The sequence below is a fragment of the Astyanax mexicanus genome, chromosome 16, assembly GCF_023375975.1.
Source record: "Astyanax mexicanus isolate ESR-SI-001 chromosome 16, AstMex3_surface, whole genome shotgun sequence".
Classification (NCBI taxonomy): domain Eukaryota; kingdom Metazoa; phylum Chordata; class Actinopteri; order Characiformes; family Acestrorhamphidae; genus Astyanax; species Astyanax mexicanus.
Window position 1 is genome coordinate 20,978,844 of NC_064423.1, and position 22,188 is coordinate 21,001,031.

Consider the following 22,188-nt stretch of genomic DNA (forward strand, 5'->3'; position numbering starts at 1 on the left):
GCCTTAATGTGACAAAGATCTGATTTATTAAGTGGTGTGTGAAAATGTCAAATCAGATTTTTTACCTTTAAGTGACAATGATCTGATTTTTTAAATGGTGTATGGACATGTCGAATCGGACTTTTTGCTTACGTGTGACAGAGATCACATTTTTAACGGTGTGTGGACATCTGACTTTTTTCTAATTTAATTTTAGTCACTCTGATATGTGATCTTAGACTAAATACATATTCAATTTGTGGGCATGTACATTGATGTGAACCATCAGATCAGATTTCACACATATTTTTGCCTTTAGCCATGTGCTGTCATCAGCCAGCACCATTTTTAAAATTTCTTAATCTGACAAAGATCTGATTTGTGGTGTGTGTGCATGTCAAATCAGATACTTTGCCTTAATGTGATCAAGATAAGATTTTCTAAATGGTGTGTGGAAATGTGAAATCATTTTTTTTGCTACAATGTGACAAAGATCTGATTTTTTAATTGGTGTGTAGACACAACAAATTAGATTTTTTTTTTTTTTGCTTTAATGTGACAAAGATCTGATTTTGTAAATGGGGTGTGGAAATGTCAAATCAGATTTTTGCCTTAATGTGACAGAGATCAGATTTTTTTATTGTTGTGTAGACATGTGAAATTAGACTTTTTTGCTTTAATGTGACAAAGATCTGATTTTATAAATGGTGTGTGGAAATCAGATTTTTTTATTGAATTTGAGTCACTCTGATATGTAAACTTGGATTAAATACATATCCAATTTGTGGGCATGGACATTAATGTAAACCGTCAGAACTGATTTCATGCATATTTTTGCCTTTAGCCATGTGCTTAAGTGCTGTTGTCATCAGCCAGCTCCAGTTCTGTGCCAAATTCAGATTTCCTGCTTGAATCCCACTTTCCTATCCATGTGTCACACAAGTATAGTCACAAATAATTATACCTGAGACACAGATTTATTATTACGCTTTTTTTTTCACAACAGATAACAGAATATTGCTTAAAGGAAGTGTCAGTGTGAATAAATATAGAAATGTGTGCATGCCTGTTGTTTCAGGTACCAATCTGTTCAGATTACAGACAGATTGTGTAAAACATCACTTACATTTATGAATGTGAACTGACAAGACAGCCACATCTAATCTGAGTAAAATATTTGGTTTGATTATTGAGGCTTGTAATGTGCACATATCCTTTTTGGCATTGCTCCAAAGACAAAGGATGTAGTTTTAAAATGTACTGTTCACACCCTATCTCATACAGTCTATATATGGACTTAAAGCTGTAGAAACAGTCCATTTTCAATGTTTTATATGCTGAAAAAATGTAAATCAGGACTACTTATAATGATTTAATTAATAATAATATATTTTTTAAATATAGTACATGTTGAGTTAAGTACTTTTAAGTAAACACACTGCAGCTAATATTGTTTAAAAATGTGTAAGACATTTAGTCTGTGTTCCTCCACCTCAAATAGTTTATTGTTTATTTCCATTGGTAGATTACAACTTCCCTAATCGCACGACGCCCCCAGACTGGGAAGCTTTTGACAATAGAGCGCTGAACCCTTGCTGGGATTTGAACTTTTAATACTCTTCTCACACTTAATGAGCATCAGACCACCTTAAATTCATTTTAAAATGTTCTGCATTGTTGATGTATTCGGAGATGTAATATCAACATTATCCAAACTATGAGGAAAAACATGGAATTATTTAGTAAACAAAAAAAGTGTTAAACAAACCAGAATATTTTTGATATTTTATATTCTTCAATGTAGACACCTCTTACTTAGATGACAGCTTTACACATCTACTTAACTAAGTAAGTTACTTAAGTACTAAGTACTTAACTAAGTAAGTTAACTAAGTAAAATACTTTAAGGATACTTTTAAATACTTTTTACTTTACTTTAAGTTTTGATGAAACTGGCTCTCATCAGGACCACCCCAGGAAAGGAAGACCAAGAGTTACCTTTGTTTTATTATTTGAAATCTGTTTATCAGGGTTACCAGCCTCAGAAACTGCAAGCTTACAGAACCCCAGATAAGAGCACCTAAATGCTTCCTCACAGAGTATTTTTTTTTTTTTTTAACTTTTAAGATACTACATGATTCCTAGAACTACTATGTGTTCCTTCATAGTCTAGATCATACAGTATTAATTTACAATGTAAAAATAAAAACATTATATGAGAAGGTGTGTCCAAACATCTTATTTGTATTGTATGTACATTATGGAACTACTTAAACTAAATTTGAATAATGAATAACTGCTTCTTCTTTTTTTTTGCAAAACAACCCAGATAAAAGTGACATAAAACAACCCTAACCCTATGAGTCACTGAGCATTTTCCTCCCAGCAACCGTACAGGAACTGTGGTAAATAGGAAACAGTGAGTAAAAAATCAAGGGAGGACAAAAATCCTCCCACTTCTCTTTTCTACAATTCTCTCAGCCTCAGGAAGAGATAGGAAGCCTAGGAACAGGTTTGATCGATGTCATGGTGTGCAGAGAGGAAGAAACAACATGGAAGGGTGCAGAGGGCCCGGCTATTTTTGCGCCATCAGACGGAAATGGGACGCGGCCCAGAGAGGAAGCAGATAGGCCTAAGCGTGTCACATAGCAACCTAAAGCAGGAAAGAAGCGAGAAGCGTTTTCTGTAGACATCTGCTGGAGTGAGGCGAGGAAACAAAAGCAGCATGCTCTAATGCAAACATGCACGACACCACAACACCAAAATAATGATCAGCAAACAAGTGATATCAGATATAAAAGAAGTGATGTGACTGACATCATTACAAAGAGCTGGATCTTACCTCAGTCATCTTGTTTCTCCGTCCATGTATATTCTTATATCCGAATATCCAGATTCCTCAGTCTTTGAATGTGTGAAAACAGACCCTGGAAACAGAAAAGGGTGAGGAGTGTGTAACAAGGCAACTGCGAGATGTTGACAAAACATTAGTGTTTTATTGACCTATTCGTGCAAACTGGAGTATTTCCGGGACGAATACCACATGCCAAGCCTGAGTTGCATGGGTCTGGCTGCAGTTATAATCTAGGCCCTATTCTGTCCCGAACACTCGGCTCAGATCTGGGCTGAGTGTTGCCATTATCAACACCGCTGCTTGCTGAATGTGATAGGGCAATCAGGCTGAGTCACACATACCAACACCCCAGTTGCAGAGTATAATATATAAATTGGCCTGCGCTGCCACCACAACACCAAAATAACGATCAGCAAACATGTGATATCAGATATCAGAAACTTAGAACTGTGTGTGTTGTTTGTTTTTGAATGGAGGAGCTTTAATACTGTATAAGTGATGTGACTGACTTCATTACATGCACTTAATAATCCGCTATATTACCAGATTATTTTCAGTAATAATTTGAACAGCATACTCCAGTAATTAAAAAATCTAATTAAGAGAGCTGGATCTTACCTCAGTCATTTTGTTTCTCCGTCCATGTATATTCTTAACCCGAATATTCAGATTCCTCAGTCTTTGAATGTGTGAAAACAGACCCTGGAAACAGAAAAGGGTGAGGAGTGTGTAACAAGGCAACTGCAAGATGGTGACAAAACATTAGTGTTTTATTGACCTATTCGTGCAAACTGGAGTATTTCCGGGACGAATACCACATGCCAAGCCTGAGTTGCATGGGTCTGGCTGCAGTTATAATCTAGGCCCTATTCTGTCCCGAACACTCGGCTCAAATCTGGGCTGAGTGTTGCCATTATCAACATCGCTGCTTGCTGAATGTGATAGGGCAATCAGGCCGAGTCGCATATACCAACACCCCAGTTGCAGAGTATAATATATAAATTGGCCTGCGCTGCTTTTGCCAGCTGACTGAATACAAAGTATAAACCACATTCTGGCCAATTTTTAATGGCCAATGCTGCCATACATCAGCTAAACTCATACTGATCCATACTGAAATGCTTCTGAATATTCACTTTTTAATGTACCAACTTTTAACTGGAAGCAATGATATGCTAAATCCAGCATCAGCCCAAAACTCTCCACTTACCATAATTGGTTTCAAATGATAAAATGGTTTAAAAATAATTTTCGATGTAGGTGGTATTTACACAGCATATGCTTTACTCGGAGAAAGTAAATCATCCAGCTGACATCTACAGCGGAGATCGCCTAAAAATACTGCCGTACTTCATCCCGACTCAGAACCCCAGACTGAGGACTGCCCGTGTGGTCTCTCCTTAATGGCTTTCAGTTAATATCACAGCTGGACCGTGCACTTTACCAGGAAAGAGAAAGAGAAACCCCAAACTTATGTCAGTTAAAGGGAAAGTTGCTGCCTTTGTCAAGCTGAAATTCCAGTCTAGCTCCTGCACCAGGTCTCTTTCAGAAGTTCTGTTCTGCAATAATCACTTATTCTAGCTTCATAAACATTTTCGGATGCTTTATTTAAGTGTCGGCTCCCTCGAAACAATCCCCCTCCGCCTCTTAGGTTTTTTGGACTCTATCATAAGTGGCGGCTGACCGCAGTGTTTGGACGGGGCGGTCGGCTGCCCGTCCTGCTCCCACGTTTCAGAGACCACAGCGAGGAAGGAGCTTGTTCAACATGTTTCCCTTCATGCTGCCCCACCTCGTCTATACCTCCCAAGTGCGAAACACTTTCAGCACACGATGACATCACATGATTTAACGGACCTGGGCTGCTGATTGCAAACATACGGCCCAGTCTGCCTTTAAAGGGTAGGTTCGCAGTTTCTCAGCCCAGAACTTATTAAAGTCATCGTTTTTCCTCGTTTATAATCGCAGGTTGCGCAGCATTATTGATAGTTGTAGCACAAAAAAAAAAAAAAAACACTGATCTGCAGTTTCTCGCTGGGTTTAAGTGCAGTGAAATGTGGCAAATGGTTAAGCCTAACAAAAACTGCAATCAAGCTTGTTGTTGAGAACAGAACTCCCTGTGAAGCTTGGTTTTGAGAACAGATTACTTCTGAAAATTTACAGACATGCCTGGATTCATGTTTAATGTTTCTGCAGAACATATTTCAAAATGAAACATAATGGAATTTTACTGTTATTTTTTGGAGGTTTTGTAAAAAAGTCTTGGTGCCTACTTATACCTTACTTCAGATCCAGTTTTCATGATTCAGATCCTATGAAAAAAATTAACAATACTTAAGTTTTAATTTCAATAGAGATAAATGAATTATAAATAAACTAGTGGTTTCAATCAATTAAAGGAAATTATTGGATTAATCACTCCAGAATTCTGTGATAAATCATGACTAGTTGCACCGTTTCTTCTTCCTAAAACTTTTAATAATGCCTATTTAAACGTAAATAGCTTGGGAACATCTCTATTGAATTGTGAAGTGTTATCTTGTGAGTGAGTTTAAGAGACTAGATAAAGCTGTGTGAGTATATATTTGAAATGCTGGACTTGATAAGTATTGGGACACCTGCTAATTTATTGATTCTTTTTATTTTTATTTATTTATTTTTTTTTTAAAAAGAGTTTACCCTGTTTTTGTTGGAGAAACTGTGTCCACTGTCCAATCAAGGCTTTCAAGAATTTGGACTTAGTGGATGAACAGCCTCCACCTCACCCCCAACTCCCCTACTCATCCCAGAAATACAGGAAACACAATTCTACTGCTCCACAGCTCAGAGTTGGTGGGCTTCATACCCCTCAACATGGGGCCAATAGGATAATGTTTATGTGCTCCCGAGAGTTCTATTTCATCAACAATCCCATATCAGCTGGGATTAGAAAAGCACTGTTTGTGCTTTTGCAAATCTCTGTCAGCAAGGGGTGCAACTTTTATTGACGTTGCCTAGCCGAATGCATTTATTATAAGAGGTGTTGTTTAGAAACATTTGAACATATAGTGCCTTTACAAACTGCAGTGCTATATACTGTATGTAAAAATACAGCATGTGTAAGGCGTGTTCAGTGTTGGGGAGAATGGTTGATTAATCAGTATGTGTTGGGGGGTGTGGGGGGGGATGGTGTGTGTGGGTTTTGGTAAATAGGCACTCATTCTCTCTGCAATCCGTCACTCCTGTTATTACTCGGGCCTCGTGCACAATGAGTGCTGACCTTCACCAAGAGTGCTCCAGCTCCTCTCCACCTGAGCTCCCCCCATACACTGCTCTCCATACAGCCACACAACACACAACCTATTCTCACTCCAACTTCACCCACAGACTGCAAATTCTGCGCCTTTAAACTTCATATAAAAATCTTTATTTAGTGAGAATTAAGTACTATATCAAGATGTGAAAAGTGTTTATTTTGACCTAGTGATTAAGATTATCACCATTTTTAAATGTAAGTATTTTACATATTTGTGTATGTGTTATTAGATAGATAGATAGATAGATAGATAGATAGATCATTACATCATTATTGCAGAATTATTCAGATTTACAGTAAGTTTGAATGTTTGATTAAAAATGCAATGCAAATATACAAAGAAATATTTGATTTTCAGCTTATATTAAACTTATATGAAGTTGTACAGTCTCCAATAACTACACTTATTTATAAACAACCCAAGTAGCAACCATGTATCGACTGCTTTTTTATTTCCTGATTACACTTTTACAGATTATGTAAATGTACATATAAGCTTCGGTCTTTTACATGCTTTTCCCAATCAATCTTACAATTTTGTCTAGAAAATAAAATGACACAGTAGAATTAGAAGAATAAATTGTTTATTAATATTAATATGATTTAATGTAACATTATGTGGAATACCTTCGATGATATGTTTTTAACAGTTTTAGCTGGCGATTTTAGCAAAACTAACCATACAATAATATATTGTATAAAATATAAGAACTATTTGTTTTTGTTAAAACATTTCTGTTAATCATTTTATCGTTTTACAGAAATTAGCTGCATTTTGTAAAAATAAAAATAGCCTTTTTTTTTTCGAAAGAGCAAGCCATTTTTGAAAGCACTCTCCAGCATGGAGATTTTTTAAAGCTGTTTTCAAATTTTATATCTGTCAACATTTTACAAAATGCCAATGTTGAAATCAGGCCGTTAACTTGTAGAAGGTTGCAATTATCACATTTTGTCACATTGTGCCTTGAAGAAAAAAAAGCAAAATGAAAAAAAAAAAAAAACTTGTCCAGATATGCATGTGTAAAGGCAAGTTTATACTTCTGCATTAAGTCAACGTGTTGTCTGAGTAACCTACACAGCTCTGTGACTAAAGGAGGAGCATGGTTCAATTAAATTAAATTTAAATTTATTTTTTTAGCGCTTTTTACAATAAAAGTTGCCACAAAGCAGCTTTACAGGGAAAACTGGTCCAAGCCTCTTATGAGCAGCACCACAGAGATGCCAATAATTATGGCGGCAACAGTGGCAAGGAAAAACTGTTGTAAACTAAGAGTAAGAAATCTTAGGAGGAACCAAGGGCCAATCAGAGGAATCCAGAGGAACAAATAACAGAACAAAGACAACAGTACAGAGACATAATGTGGAGCAATAGCTGATGTAAAAACAGGTTCAGAGTTATGAGTGTGAATAGGCGATGGGCACATAGTAGATACTGGAGAGCTATTGCTAATTTAGGGGAGCAAGAAAATACAAATTGCTTATTAGTTTCATGCTACATGAGGAATTTCCTATCATTTTTTAGGAAGTGCTTCTCCTGATGGGCTGGTACCATCCTGAGATCATAACGGATTATATTAAATCTGTTCTAATGTGAAAATACTATATTTCATAATGTTGTTAAAGCCATTAAGAACAGTTTACGTTTCCAAAACATACAGATACGTATAGACAGGGTTTGTTCACTCTCGTGAAAGGGCACTTTAGGAGCACACTGCAGTGCAAGCAAATTTCATTGCCTCAGATTCAGATCTCCTCAGAGGTTAGACTGATAAAAGCGTAGCTCAGTGGTGAAGTGTTGAGGCATGTGATTCCTTAAAGAAAGCTATTTATTACACTCTAAAGGGTGTTGACCTCCTATTCGCAATCCGGGGTTTTATTTGGAGGCAGTCAATTAATTCATAAATACTTTATCATGCTTACAGTAAGAGAAAAGATGGATATTGATCCTCCCTGTTAAAACACACACACACACATTTTCCCCACGGCTTTCTAATGAACGTGCATTTTCATGCCTAATGTATAACCACATGTAAAACTGTATTGATACTTCAACACAAAATAATCGTCTCTATTTTAGACTCAATAGAGGATCACATTAAATATTGCAAAGTGTGAGCATCAGTATTATTAGTCTTTATGTTCTTCAGATTGAGTTACTGTGGCGTTGACTTTTACATATGGTCATTTTGATCATCCTGTTAAGAAGGCCTATTATGTGAATTTGATGTATATTTTAATTAATGAAAAACGATTTAAATGTTGTTTTAATCCACACCTTTGCCAAGTCATGACAGAGTGCTATAAAGTGACTCTCTCAATGTTTCAGCGAGTCCCGCTTTTGTCTTGGTTTAAAGTGGCCAATGAATCTGTGTGTGAAATCACTGTGATCAGTGCCGAAATCAATGGTTCGTTGTCACGCATCACACATCCAGAAGGCCTGGTATTATGGTGTTTTCATGTCTACATTTTTTTTTAATGATGCCTGATCACCTTAGGTCTTTAATACAGGCACTTTAACAGCCACACTACATTGCTGAGGTCCTGCCATCAGTGTTCCTATTCCTATTCCTTTTCTACAACTTTCTATGTCTTATAATCTATATTTTAGGTCCTAGGTCATAGGCACAATTACACAGGCCATGTGCCGCAGATCAGCACAACAGTGCCAATATTACTCGTTATAGCACAAATCTCGAGGGTATTATTGTACACCACAGTTTCATTATCGCTGTTTATTAAAAGATTTTGAGTTAAAGTGGATGAAAAAATCTGATCTGTTTGGTTATAAAAACTTCACGAGTTAAAACAGGTCCATTGCTGCTCTGTTTGTAGCTGTGCTGTTTGGTTTGTAAGTGCTGCACCGTTGCAAGGTTACCTGTATGAGGTGCAGTAACACATGGAGAGCTTCGGTTACAGTGCATTACTGGCTAATAACGGCATTAATAAAGCGCCTCTCAGCCAATTGCATTGCAGGGGTGCAAGTAACTGTGGTATAATTTATAGTTAATAATTTATGTTAGGCTCTTCTTGTGTAATTGTACAAGTACAATGTGCACTGACAGTAAAGGTTCATTTCATTTCATTTAAACGCACACTCTGGTGCTCTATTTTAAAAAGACAATGCTCATCCACATACTGCTTTTCCAGATGCTGTTTTATTGCTAAGTGCATCGCCAGACCTTTCCCCAAATGAAAATGTGTGGGTTGCTATTGGATGTGCTACTGTATCTGCACTTTACTCCTACTGCAAAAATCAGCAGGAACTGTGTGTAAATATTGAAGCTGCATGAGATGTATTATCAGAGGACACCACAAGAAACCTCTGCAGCTTCATGCTGAAACATATTCTTAAGACTGAGTTGTAGTGTGGGCTTTTATATGATGCAGAGGTTTAAGAAAAATTCAGTTAATTTGCTAAAATTATTTTGTAAAAAATGGAAAACAATATACAGCTCTAAAAAAAATAAGAGACCACTTAAAAAGTTTCTTTGATTTTACCAGATTAAAACCTCTGGAATATAATCAAGAGAAACACGAATGAACACAAGCCATCAAACCACGCTGAACTGCTTAAATTTTTGCACCAGAAGTGGCATTAAGTTATCCAAAAGCAGTGTGTAAGACTGGTGGAGGAGAACATGTATGAAAACTGTGATTAAAAACCAGGCTTATTCCATGTAATATCAAGTTCTTAACTCTTAAAACTTTATGAATATGAACGTGTTTTCTTTGCATTATTTGAGGTCTGAAAGCTCTGCATCATTTTTGTTATTTCATCCATTTTTCATTTTTTGCAAATAAATGCTCTAAATGACACTATTTTTATTTGAAATTTGGGAGAAATGTTGTCTGTCGTTTATAGAAAAAAAATAACAATATTAATTTTACTCAAACATGTAGTTATAAATAGCAAAATCAGAGAAACTGATTCAGAAACTGAAGTGGTCTATTATTTTTTTCCAGAGCTGTATATATGTTCATTCTGTACCTTTGATGATCATGTTCTATAACACCTGAGACACAACTAATTCACTCGAGGGACCTGATCCACATAAGATATACACTTTTACGACTTAAACGAGGTACAATAATCACATATGGTCTGTTAATTAGTATTTCAGCCACCCCCCTGTACAGTCTACAGTATCGATGACATGGCACTGTATAAGGGAAACTTGTAAATTTCATTCTACACTTAAACGCTGTGGTAAATCTAACGCTGCGGTCGTTTCATTTCTCCTCACATAGTCTATTTCTCCTGTTGTAAAACTGTCCCCCAAAGAAGGGGGTGGTCTGGATGTGGAGGGCCCTCCGTGTAGCTGGCCTGACCCCAGGCAGATTGTGGTGAAGCAGCAGAAAGGTGTGACCTCATTTCTTCTCTGCTTAGATGGGCAGTCCTACACTGACCTGCAGGCAGACCTCTGCAGTTTGAAAAAGTCAGCACTTCAGACAAAGAAGTAACCCACTGAGGATCAACATCACACCTTTAGGACACCTGAAAGCGCAGGTTTTATTGCACTGTTTAACTACTTTTAAAAATGGTTCTTTAGGGAATAAAACTTCTGTTACAAAAAATGTGTAAATACTAATGTAACGTAATGAATTGACTAAACATCAAACAGGAAATCTAAAAAAATGAATAAAGTTGTAGAATATCAGGAATAAAGGTATTATACATTAAATAATAAGAAAGCCTTATTATTTAGAAGTGTTTTTTAGATAAAATTACATGTGTAAATGATTTAATATAGAATAACAAACATTAATCTGAATTTTCGAACAGTATTTTAATATTAAATATACAGTAATTATATATATATATATATTGTATATTTAATAATATATAATTAATGTATAGCTGTACGATCATTTTGGCCAATAGAAAAATGCAGGAATTAATATAGATAAAAAGTATTTTTTTTAGGAAACAAAACTTCTATTACAAACAAATGTGTTAAATTAATACTAATGTATTCGAATTTACTGGACATCAAATAGTCAAACATTAAAGTTAACAGAACATAAATCTTTGTGTGATATTTGAATACACTAGTAACTGTTAATTATATATTTCTATGAAGATTTTTTAAATATATCATTTGGACTTCTATAATTAAAAAAATTTACACTGCCTAAGGACAATTTGCCTTCTGCAGAGACTAAAAGCTTCTCCCTTTTTTATGTAAAAACAAGGAAAAGTGGGGAAAAATTACACAAAAATAAATAAACCAGCATGTGGTAAACGCTAAACATGTTTTTAGACAGGTAAATATATTATATTTTGGCTATTTTGTCTTATTTCAAGATTATCGTCATTTGTAGTTTGACACTTCCTTTTTGTACATTATTGCAACATTTTGTACATTATTTTTTGTTGAAAGTGACGATTTTTGATTACTAGATTGTGGGAAGTTAAAGAATTCACATCCCTTTCAATTAAACCATTCAAACAGTGGCTAAAGTACATCCTACATGTGGTGTCACTACCATTTTTTCTTACATATCAAAAAGAAAATTAATTCAGAATAAAGGCAATTAAAAGTCTTGAACCTTTTACAGATGGATCACCAAAGATATACCGTAGTTTCATTAGCATTGATTTTGGCTGAAGTATTTTCTTTTGCATTTGTAGGAGACAATTTATTGTAATATTGCATTAATTTAGCATTAGATCAAAATCGTGAGCTATTTATTGTATTAATGCAATTGTTAAAAAGGGAAAATAGATAAATAAATAAATAAATAAACAGAAATGGTTTATCTTGTAGCCCATTGTATCATGTGAACATTGCATTATGAATAGCACACTAGAAAATGTCCACACATGCTCAGAAAATAATCATGCTATATTAACTTACATTAGACAGAATATATTAAAAAGCATTTTGGCTTTGCTGAAAAAAGTGACCACTGTGAGAACTGCTGTCCACAAGCGTTGGATGGACAGTGTATAGTCGGAGTAGTCCACTGTGGTCAGCTCTTACACTGTTTCCCAAATTTAGTTGCACTCTTTCCCAAAATTTCCAACCACAGCTTATGAGCTATGTCTCACAGTGGATGGAGCTCGGAGACAGAAAGTCAGAAAGTTTATCCATGACATCAGATGTGGTGAAAAAGAGTAGCCAACTGCGTCCTGCTTTGATGCATGACAGGAATTTTACCTCTCTGTCTGTGAAGAAGGGAAGAGAAATTTGGCCATAGAATTTCTGAGGACCATATTTCTCTGTAACTACAAACAAACTACAAATATATATATATATATATGTGTATATATATGGAATGGAATGGCTTTCAGGTAATTACTTGAATTTCTTGTCCTCTTAATGTGTTTGGGAGCATCACACTCAAATAAGTAAAAAAAACATTTCTTAAAAATTGAAAATTTTAAGAACTTTGAAAGTATCTTCAAGTGCAGTCGCAGAGACCATCCAAAACATTAAGATGAAACTGGCTCTCATCAGTACTGCCCCAGGAAAGTAAGAGCAAGTGTTACCTCTGTTGCACTGGATAAGAAACTGCCCAGAAATTTAACAGCACCCCAGATAAGAGCTACCTAAATGCTCCTAAAGGTGTATTTTGGCTTGTTTAACACTTTTAAATATGCAATAAAATAAATGTAAAAGGAGCAGAGGCTCCAGAACATGTACCATTCTGTAACTTACAGTTTTTTTTTTTAACAGTGTATACAGAAATATTATTATTAGTATTATTATAGTACTCTTCATTCACATACTTTTCCTTCACATACTAATGTGTGCTCAAAGAATATAGTTCTACATAGTCAGAATATAATAGTAGAAATAAGGTCCCCAGAACGTAGGTGTAAATTCTGACATATCTGAACCCAATAGGATAGTGATACAGTTTTACTGTAAGAGTTTGTTTGTGTGTGTGTGTGTGTGTGTATACATGCGGATGTGTTTGTGTGTGTTTGTGTGTGTGTGTGTGTATGCCCTCATCTGTCCTGCTCAGGGCCCCCAAAGCAATCAGTGCGTCAGTTGGGAGTGAGCTGGCTAATTTCCCTCCCCGCCTCCTCCCCCTGCTCGGCTGTGAAGACGGATGCGGTGGGTAATAAGGATAATCAATAGACTTCCTTATTCTCCGCAGTCCCCCGCCATTATTAGCCATTTGTCATTAGGCATCAGCCTCTCTTATCCAACATCACCATCTTGTTTACACGGTGCGCTCAGCCTCCCCAGTGTCTGCACCCCTGTCAAGATTACCCACGGGCCCCTACACACACACACACACACATATGTACCGACTCTTTTCTTTCCCCTGAGGTGATGAATAGATACATCTACACACTGACAGCTTACACATGCACACTCCTGTTGTGATTTACCTCCAGAAAATTAATCAAGCGATGACAAGATGAGCAAAATTGAAGCGAGAGAGAGAAAGAGAGAGAGATCATGGTAGAAGTAATCTTCCTGCCTTTGATTTCTCAGGAGTCTTGCGCAAATGGTAGTGTTTCTTAATTAATTAATGAGCGACATGAGACTTTATCATCAGAGGAACATTTAGAATTCAGTCTTGTCTTGCTTTATTCACTGCAAGAGTTTTTTTTTGTCTTTAAGAACTTCAACCATTCTGCAGTAAACCTTCTAGTGGTACAACTTTATAACTCTTAAATAAAAAAAATTGTTTTTAAAAAAGTTTTTAAAAAATGAATCAGAAGAACCATTTTTGGTTCATTATATATGCCTCATAGATATTCAACTAACATTATATTTACTTACATTTATGCCATTATGTAAGCAGTTAATTATATTAACTGAATATACAGTACCAGTCAAATGTTTCAGTAACCTTCCCATTAAATGTTTTTTATGTCTTTATTTAATTTAATTTCTACATTGTAGATTAGTATTAAAGATATGAAAAACAATTAAGGGACACACATGGAATTACATAGTAAACAGTAAAAAAAGTGTTTGTCCTCCACAATCCCCTGACCTAAACCTGATCAACTGAGATAGTGATTTGAGGTGATTTCAGATGAGCTGGAAAAAAACAGTGTAAAGAAAACGCAGCAGCTATTATTCAGCACCTTCAGGAACTCCTTTAAGACGCTGAGAAAACAATTTCAGGTGACTCTACCTCATGAAGACACTGAGATTAAAATACCAAAAGTGTGCAGATCTGCCCTCAAAGCTAAATGTGTAATCTAAAGTATAACACATATTCTGGTTTGTTTAACACTTTTTTAAAAATAATTCAGCATGTGTTCCTGTATCGTGCAAGAAAACACATTGAATGAGAAGAGGTGTGTCCAAACTTTTGACTGGTACTGTATACAATTGAGGGCACCACCCCAGAGACAATTTGAGAGTATATGAAATTAAATACACTTTTATGGAATAGAATGGAATTACAGAACCCTCATTTTCTTCATATCTGACAGACAAATATAAATAACAATATATGAAAAGTCTAAAGTCTAAAATATTGATCCCATGCTGCTTTACAAATTTAAAATTATTAGTAAGAACCTGCAAATGATAGGCAGGCCAGGATTTTTGGCAATTGTCTGCTAACATTACACCACTAAATCTTGAGGATTTCTATTCAAGCATTACAGTAAAAACTTTCAAGTTTAATAATAAAGGTTTCTAAAAATTATCAATCTTTTTAATTGTAATAGAAAATATCAAAAAATAAAAACATTTAAAAGTTATAAATCTGCTAGTCAAAAAATAAATAAATATGGCTCTTTCCTGAACTTTATTTTAACATCAATATTTTTCTGAATACAAATCAAACTGTTCATGTCCTCCAAACCCTTAGTTTCATTATGTTTGTCTAGTTTTTACGTCTATTTTCAAACCTGCAGAATTTGGATTGATTCCTGTTACTGATCTGGAATTATTAGGTGGAGTAGAGAGTGAGCAGGCAGCTTCTCCAATTGTGATGAAGGAGATTACAAAGCCCTCAAATTTTCAGATAGTAAATAAGTTATTTTACTGCAGGAAAAAATAGTTTTGTATCACCTACACCTAAAGCCAGTTTACAGGACAAGGCATTTTAAGGGGTTATAAGTTATAAGGATATGTTACCTGTGTCTAAAACTATGAACATAGGTAAAAATGCCTTTAAAAAGGAATAAAAATGAATAAAGTTGTATAGTATATATATATATATATATGTATAGTTGTATATATTAGTGATGAAGGTATTATACATAAATAATTAGAATACCTTACAATTCAGAAGTGGTGTTTAGACTTAAGAGGAAAGAAAACTGGAACAAAAATCACTGACTATACATAAGCTTTAAAGTTTTAAATAATTTAAATTGTGTTTGAAATACTGAACAAAAGATTTGATGATAAAAAAAAGGTTTATGATACAATTACATGTGTAAATGTTTAAATATGTAGAGTAACAAACATTATTCTGAACTTTTGAACACTAAATTATGTAAATAAATGTATACAATTGTACAATCTGTACAATCATGCTGTACCTCCTTTTTTTCCAAAGTAAAATGCAATTAAAATATTAAAGATACACTCAAGAAAACAAAGGCGTTTCCTGAGCAGTTGAGGATGAAGGCGGTGAGTTATCAGAGCTGGGACAGGTCGCCCTGCACCACTTAATTTAAATGACAGGTAGGTTAACAGGTGAGCGCCCTCTCCCTTTGATTCTCCTGCTGGTCTAGTCCAGGGGGAGCCAGGACCCTCTCTGGGGCCAACGGTCAGTCGGCAGCACTGTTTGTCTGTTGTGATACAGCTCTGAATGATACGGCCCCTCCTGACGGCCGGGTCGTTTATCACTCACTGTCCCGGGTTAATAATGGATAATGATAGAAAGCATGTCTGCGCATGGTGACGTGTGGGTGGGATTGGTTGCGGTGGCGGTGGGGCAGGGGGGGTTACAGCTCTAATCAGCGCACCAGTCTCACAGAGGGAACGAGGGAACACACAGACAGATGAGACCTCGTCTATGGGTCAGGCTCATATGGGCATGTTGGCCTGAAATTGATTACTGAATTATGGATTCCTGTAATACATCTACTAAAGCATACGTGTCTTTACAAGGTGAGGAACAAAATTAACACAGGGATAGTAATGAAGTAAAAAAAATACAATGATAATATATAATGATTTTAACAAATGTTAACATTTGATTGAATTCAACATGATTTTCTACAAAAGCAGTATTCAAAAAAGGCTGGGTCTTTGATGAACAAAAATCAACTGTTTGTAACAAACATGATAAATAAAACATTTCTTCCATTACAGTGAATATTATCAATAACTAACTCAAGGAATTTAAGGAAGCTTCGTGTTAACAATGACCAGAAGTGCCATCGACTGTTTTGGACTTTGAGGCATCTGAGGTGGACCATCACACTGTGAAACGTGTATTGTGTTCAGACAAATCTCTATTCTATATTTTTGTTGAGCAAAATGAGCACCATGTACTCTAGACCAAAGTCAAAAAGGATCAAGTTCAAATGCCAGGGTCTGAAATGGTATGGGGTTCCGTGATGCAGGGTTGCCAGGTCCACCAAAAATATCTGGCCCAAAGTCAGTCTAAAACCCGCCCTTCAGAAGCTTAAACTAGCCTAAAATAAATGTCTGTCACAGGTTTGCAGCAAATGGCAAAATAACCATGAGTGTTTTTTTTTTTTTTGTATTTTGTTTATAAGGGATTTTTCATTACTATTGATATTTATCAATTTATTTTAAGTACTTTAAGTAAAGTCATTAATAATATTGTGCTGTTTTATTGTTTGAACATGGTTTATTAGTTCTTTTATAACAGTTTTATATCCCAGCTAAGAACATTTAATTATTAAGTAATTGAGTGATTTCTCTTTCTCTTTTTTGTCTTTTGGCGGTACTGGTCATTTCTAAAAGTAGTCAAAACTTATCCCTGCCATCACTGAATTTCCCCGCAACTGTTTTTTTCAAACAAGCCCAATTTGGCAGGGACCCCGCAAACCTGGCAACTCTGCTGTGATGGCAGTATTAGTAGTTTTTAAGAGAGATCCCTCCTTCTGGGTCTGAAATGCAGGAATGGATGTACTGAATATTAATAAATGAAATGAAGATGACCAGAAATATGCATAAAAACACTGTGTCTGATTTGGGGTTGTAGGAAGGTTTAATGTGATTATTTGATCCAAACTTCAGCAGGAAACTATATTATATGGCTATTTTATATAGGGGGGTACTAACTAATGGAGAAAACAATATCCAGTTCACTTAAAAGTCTTTTTTCAAGGAAATACTTCTTTTATTGGGATTCCCATAAAGTCCCTGTCTGGGTGAAGGTGAAGGTAAAAGAGAAAAAAGTATTTTTTAAGAGTGTCCATATACAGTATTACAGAACCAACCTAACAGATCCTGCTCTGTCCACTCTGAACAGAAATAACTTTTTGAAAACGAGCGTATAGGCCTAAACAATCCGAACGAACGAGAGGTTGCTGCTGCTCCGGAAGCAAACAGATCATCAGAGCTTAAAAAACGAAAACTCAGAGTAGGAAAAAGCCTGCTGCCTTTGAAAGATTCCCTCGATGAAAATGTGTAATATAAATAAAGCGAGGCCCTTTGAAAAAAAGAAAAGGCTTCCTTCCTGGAGCTGTCATCCAGGGGGGGGGGGAGAGCGCGCTCCAAGCTACTCTTAAATTCCCAAAGACTATTCTGTCATCAAACTCCCAACTGCTGCCTTCAAACACGCAACGGCCAGCCTCCTTCTCTCCCCAGCACCACCAGGTGCCCCCCTCCAGCCCCCCCCACCCCGCAGGCCTTTCATCTGCAGAGGGGGGGGGAGCAGAGGCCCCCAGCCTGAGTGGCCAAGCTGCTGGAATAGGCACAGCACACTAACAAGATCAGGAAATAACAAATGAACGCTGTGCATTCGCTGTGCTGATTGATGGTGAGAGGCGAGACAGATTTGCTGTGTGAACGGGACAGTGATGTACGTTCTCTCGTTCGGCGACGTGTGAAGTGTGTTGTAGTGTTTAGTCACGGCCTTGATATTAATTAGCCAGAAGTAGTCCGAGGAAAAACGATTTGCCGTGATTTGATCTCGCCCAGAGAAAACATTGAGTGCGCTCCAAGTGAAGGTTCCAATAATGTTAGTCCAGTTTTCTCTATTATACGGTCTTAAAGTAATAACTCACGGCTCATAAAGCAAAAAACATGCAAGTCTAGTTTTGCCGGACCTCTATTGTCTGCACAGAATTGCAGTCAGTGGAATTTCAACAATAAGGATTTTGAAATGTATTTTAAAACAGACGTGGTGGCATAAAATGTGCCTTTTGTAATATTAAATGTACTATTTAATGTGCTCCTGTCTGGTAAATAACTCAAGCCTTGCTCTCAGAGCCTTAAGATGTAAACCATATACAGCTCTGGAAAAAAATATCACTTCAGTTTCTGAATCAGTTGGTCTGATTTTGCTATTTATAGGTATATGTTTGAGTAAAATGAACATTGTTGTTTTATTCTATAAACTACCGACAACATTTCTCCCAAATTCCAAATAACAATATTGTCATTTAGAGCATTTATTTGCAGAAAACGAGAAATGACTGAAATAACAAAAAGATGCAGAGCTTTCAGACCTCAAATAATGCAAAGAAAACAAGTTCATATTCAAAAAATCAATATTTGGTGAAATAACCCTGGTTTTTAATTACAGTTTACATGCATCTTGACATGATCTCCTCCACCAGTCTTACACACTGCTTTTGGATACCTTTATGTCACTCCTAGTGCAAAAATTCAAGCAGTTCAGCTTGGTTTGATGGCTTGTGATCATTTATCTTCCTCTTGATTATATTCCAGAGGTTTTCAATTGGTAAAATCAAAGAAACTCTTATTTTTTCCAGAGCTTTATTAACTGTATTTTATACTGTTCAGACGAAGGGCCTTGATAAACATGGGTTGTGATTAACACCAGGGTAGCGCAGTTACATGGGATGCTCGGTAAAACCACCGCTGCTATAGCAATTCTAATATCACAGTAGTCATGTCAAGTCAGATTAGTGGCTGGCATGATAGAACTGGAAAAAGCATAGTAGTAGCAATGTGAACAGTACAGTGGCGATGCTAATGGCATGGTGGCAATGCTTACAGCACAGTAGCAATGCTACAGCAAATTGATGATGCTAACATCGCAGTGGCAATTGTATTAACACGATAGGAATACTAAGGCAGTGCTTGTCACACTGTAACTAATCGTTGCATTTTTTACAGTAAATTTATACAGTAAATAACTGTTTAGCGATGTTCGGTTGTAAAACTGTAGACCCTATGAAAACTATTAAAAATGCATGGTTACATTTAAGATGTTTCCCCGGAATTAACTGCATTGTTGTAAGTAATTTCCCTTCATCTGTACATTATTTACATTTTGGATAGATTTTAAAATGAATGGGCCAATAGAAGCCTTCCAAAATTGATTGAAAGGAAGCAATCGCTTTACATTAGTGGATTTTCCATCCACTCTGCTTTAATGAATTTTAACAAAGTATATAAAAAACCTGAATGGAAAAAGGACAACATTAAAAGATTTACAACAGGATGAATAGTGAATTTCATTGCAAATGACTGAGAAGATAATAATGCAAAAAGCTGACTTAAAGAGTTAAATCTCTGCATTTTTTGGCATTCTTTTAAAAATGCTTTGCATTTCAATGTGCGTGCCATTTGGATAGATTAACCCTGTGATTCTGTGCATATTAAAGTACTACATTACACTATTTCAAACAGGATCAACTTTTTTTTATTCTTTAGATCATTACAGAAGATGTATAAAACTTATCTGGACTTAAATTTAAAGAGCAATGTCAGTTATGAGTGAACTGAATTTAAAATTAAATGTAAAGAGTGTTTTTTTACCTTCTCCTCTAAAGTTTTTGTTATCTGTAGGAAACTTTTTGTTCTGATGCTGTCCATTGACAGAATTACAACAATCTACATCCAGACTCCACTCAAACTAAACACTCATAGACTACAGTGACCCCCTGCAGCAGAGCTCTTTAATGACATCCTCTCCCTTGGCTAGAGCTGGCCGGTCCCCGCTCGTCCAGCAGGTCCTGGGAGTGGAGATTTTTTCTGCCTGCTTTTTCAGCAGATCTGCTTGAGTGCTGCTCTGTGTGGGTCAAGGGAATGGCTGTGCGGCTATACGGTCAGATTCCTGGTGGCACTTGGGCCCTTAGATTAATGGCCCCTCACTAGAGGTCCTGCTACTGCCTGCCCTGTACCTTTATCATCCCACCTCTCACACTCTCTACACACCCCTCACACTCAGAGAGGTCTGAGTCAGGGTGGGCTGAATATTTCCACAAAAAAAGGATTTTTACGTGAACTGGATTTTATTTTCTCCATTATCTAGTGCCCCCATATAATTAAGCTGTATAATATAGTCTTCTGCAGATGTTTGGATAAATTCATCACATTAAACCTTTCTTTACGTATGTTATCTATCTAAATATGTTATGTTATATGTTAAATATTGTAGATAAATTTTATTTAATTTTAGTGTTGATAGCACATAAAATGAGATCCCACAAATGTTTAATCAAGGATATGTAGTGACATGTAGTAAGACTGGTTATTGCATAGCATCTTTAAATGCATCTTGAGAATGCAGCAGTATGTGAATGGGCATTGTCCTGTTAGTATAGACAGCTCTGGAAAGAATTAAGAGACCACTTCAGTTTCTGAATCTGATTTTGCTATTTATAGGTTCATGTTTGAGTAAAATGAACATTGTTGTTTTATTCTATAAACTACAGACAACATTTCTCCCAAATTCCAAATAAAAATATTGTCATTTAGAGCATTTATTTGCAGAAAATGAAAAATGGCTGAAATAACAAAAAAGATGCAGAGCTTTCAGACCTCAAATAATACAAAGAAAATACGTTCATATTAATAAAGTTTTAAGAGTTCAAAATGAATCAATATTTGGTGAAAAAACTCTGGTTTTTAATCACAGTTGTCATGTATCTTGGCATCTTCTTCTCCACCAGTCTTACACACTGCTTTTGAATAAATTTATCCCACTCCTGGTGCAAAAATTCAAGCAGTTCGGCTTGATTTGATGGCTTGTGATCATCCATCTTCCTCTTGATTATATTCCAGAGGTTTTCAATTTTGTAAACCTCATCATTTTTAAGTGGTCTCTAATGGTTTTTTTTATGATTGAAGTTTTTTATGATACAGTTTATGGTTTTGTTAGTTACATCAACAAACTTTTACAAGTATTACAATATTTAGTAAATATTCGTTTGAATAAATAGATGTTCCACATAAAACATTTAATATTGGAAATTGCAAGTTTGCATGAGAAGTTTCATACTTTTAATGTATTTGAATTAATTAATTAATTAATTCAAGTAATTTCAGAGCATTTTATTACTGTCAGAAAATTAAAACTATTGTTATGTTACATCTACACATGAAAACATATATTGTATAAACAAGGTTGACAGAGGTTATTTATTTATACAGTATTTTATTTTTATATTTAATTAAATAAATAAGTTTATTTGCTGGTGGCTATAATTATGTCAATATAATTTGAATAAATTATTCATATGGAAATGCTGTACAGGATGCTCTTTTAATCAGATAACAACGCAGTCACAATGCATCCCTTTTTGTAGTGTAGTTAGAATTATTTAGTATTAACTTAATATTTTGGCCCTTTTCACTGAAAGCAATCCACAAATCATAGAGCTCATAATATTTGGATGGCACACCACCAATGAAAACACGAGTTTTATTCCTTCCTGACAGAAACATTTAAAGTGCAATGTATTGTCTTTGTCAGGCCAAATGTGAGGGAAGCGAGAGGCAATCAAGTAAAAGAGAAAGAAAAAAAAGGTTCGTGAGAAACAGACGTAAATAATGGACAGGAAGTGAAGATCAAAGTGGCCGAGCAGGTCCGTTTGTTTTCATATTCACCCACCTCCCCGTCCCGCTCTTAAAACACGCAAAGCGCCTTCTGAGGCCCAGCCTGGAGGAAGTGTTGAAAACGGTTACGTCCCATCCTGAGGGTCCGGAGCTGCCATCCCCCCTGCATTGTGAAGGGGTGT

General features: G+C 35.9%; 1 long non-coding RNA gene across 3 annotated transcripts in view; it reads right to left on the minus strand.

Annotated features, from left to right (window-relative positions):
* Window positions 1-2,403: 2,403 nt before the first annotated feature.
* LOC103038064 (uncharacterized) overlaps window positions 2,404-22,188 on the minus strand; it is a 70,965-nt gene continuing 51,180 nt past the window's right edge. For 2 of the 3 annotated variants that reach the window (XR_007424932.1, XR_453095.4), the window contains 3 exons: window positions 3,452-3,535; window positions 2,822-2,906; window positions 2,404-2,632 (listed from right to left, as the gene is read on the minus strand). This is a non-coding gene — a long non-coding RNA (uncharacterized LOC103038064). The remainder of the gene's footprint in view (window positions 2,633-2,821; window positions 2,907-3,451; window positions 3,536-22,188) is intronic. The other variant, XR_007424933.1, reaches the window with a different exon arrangement.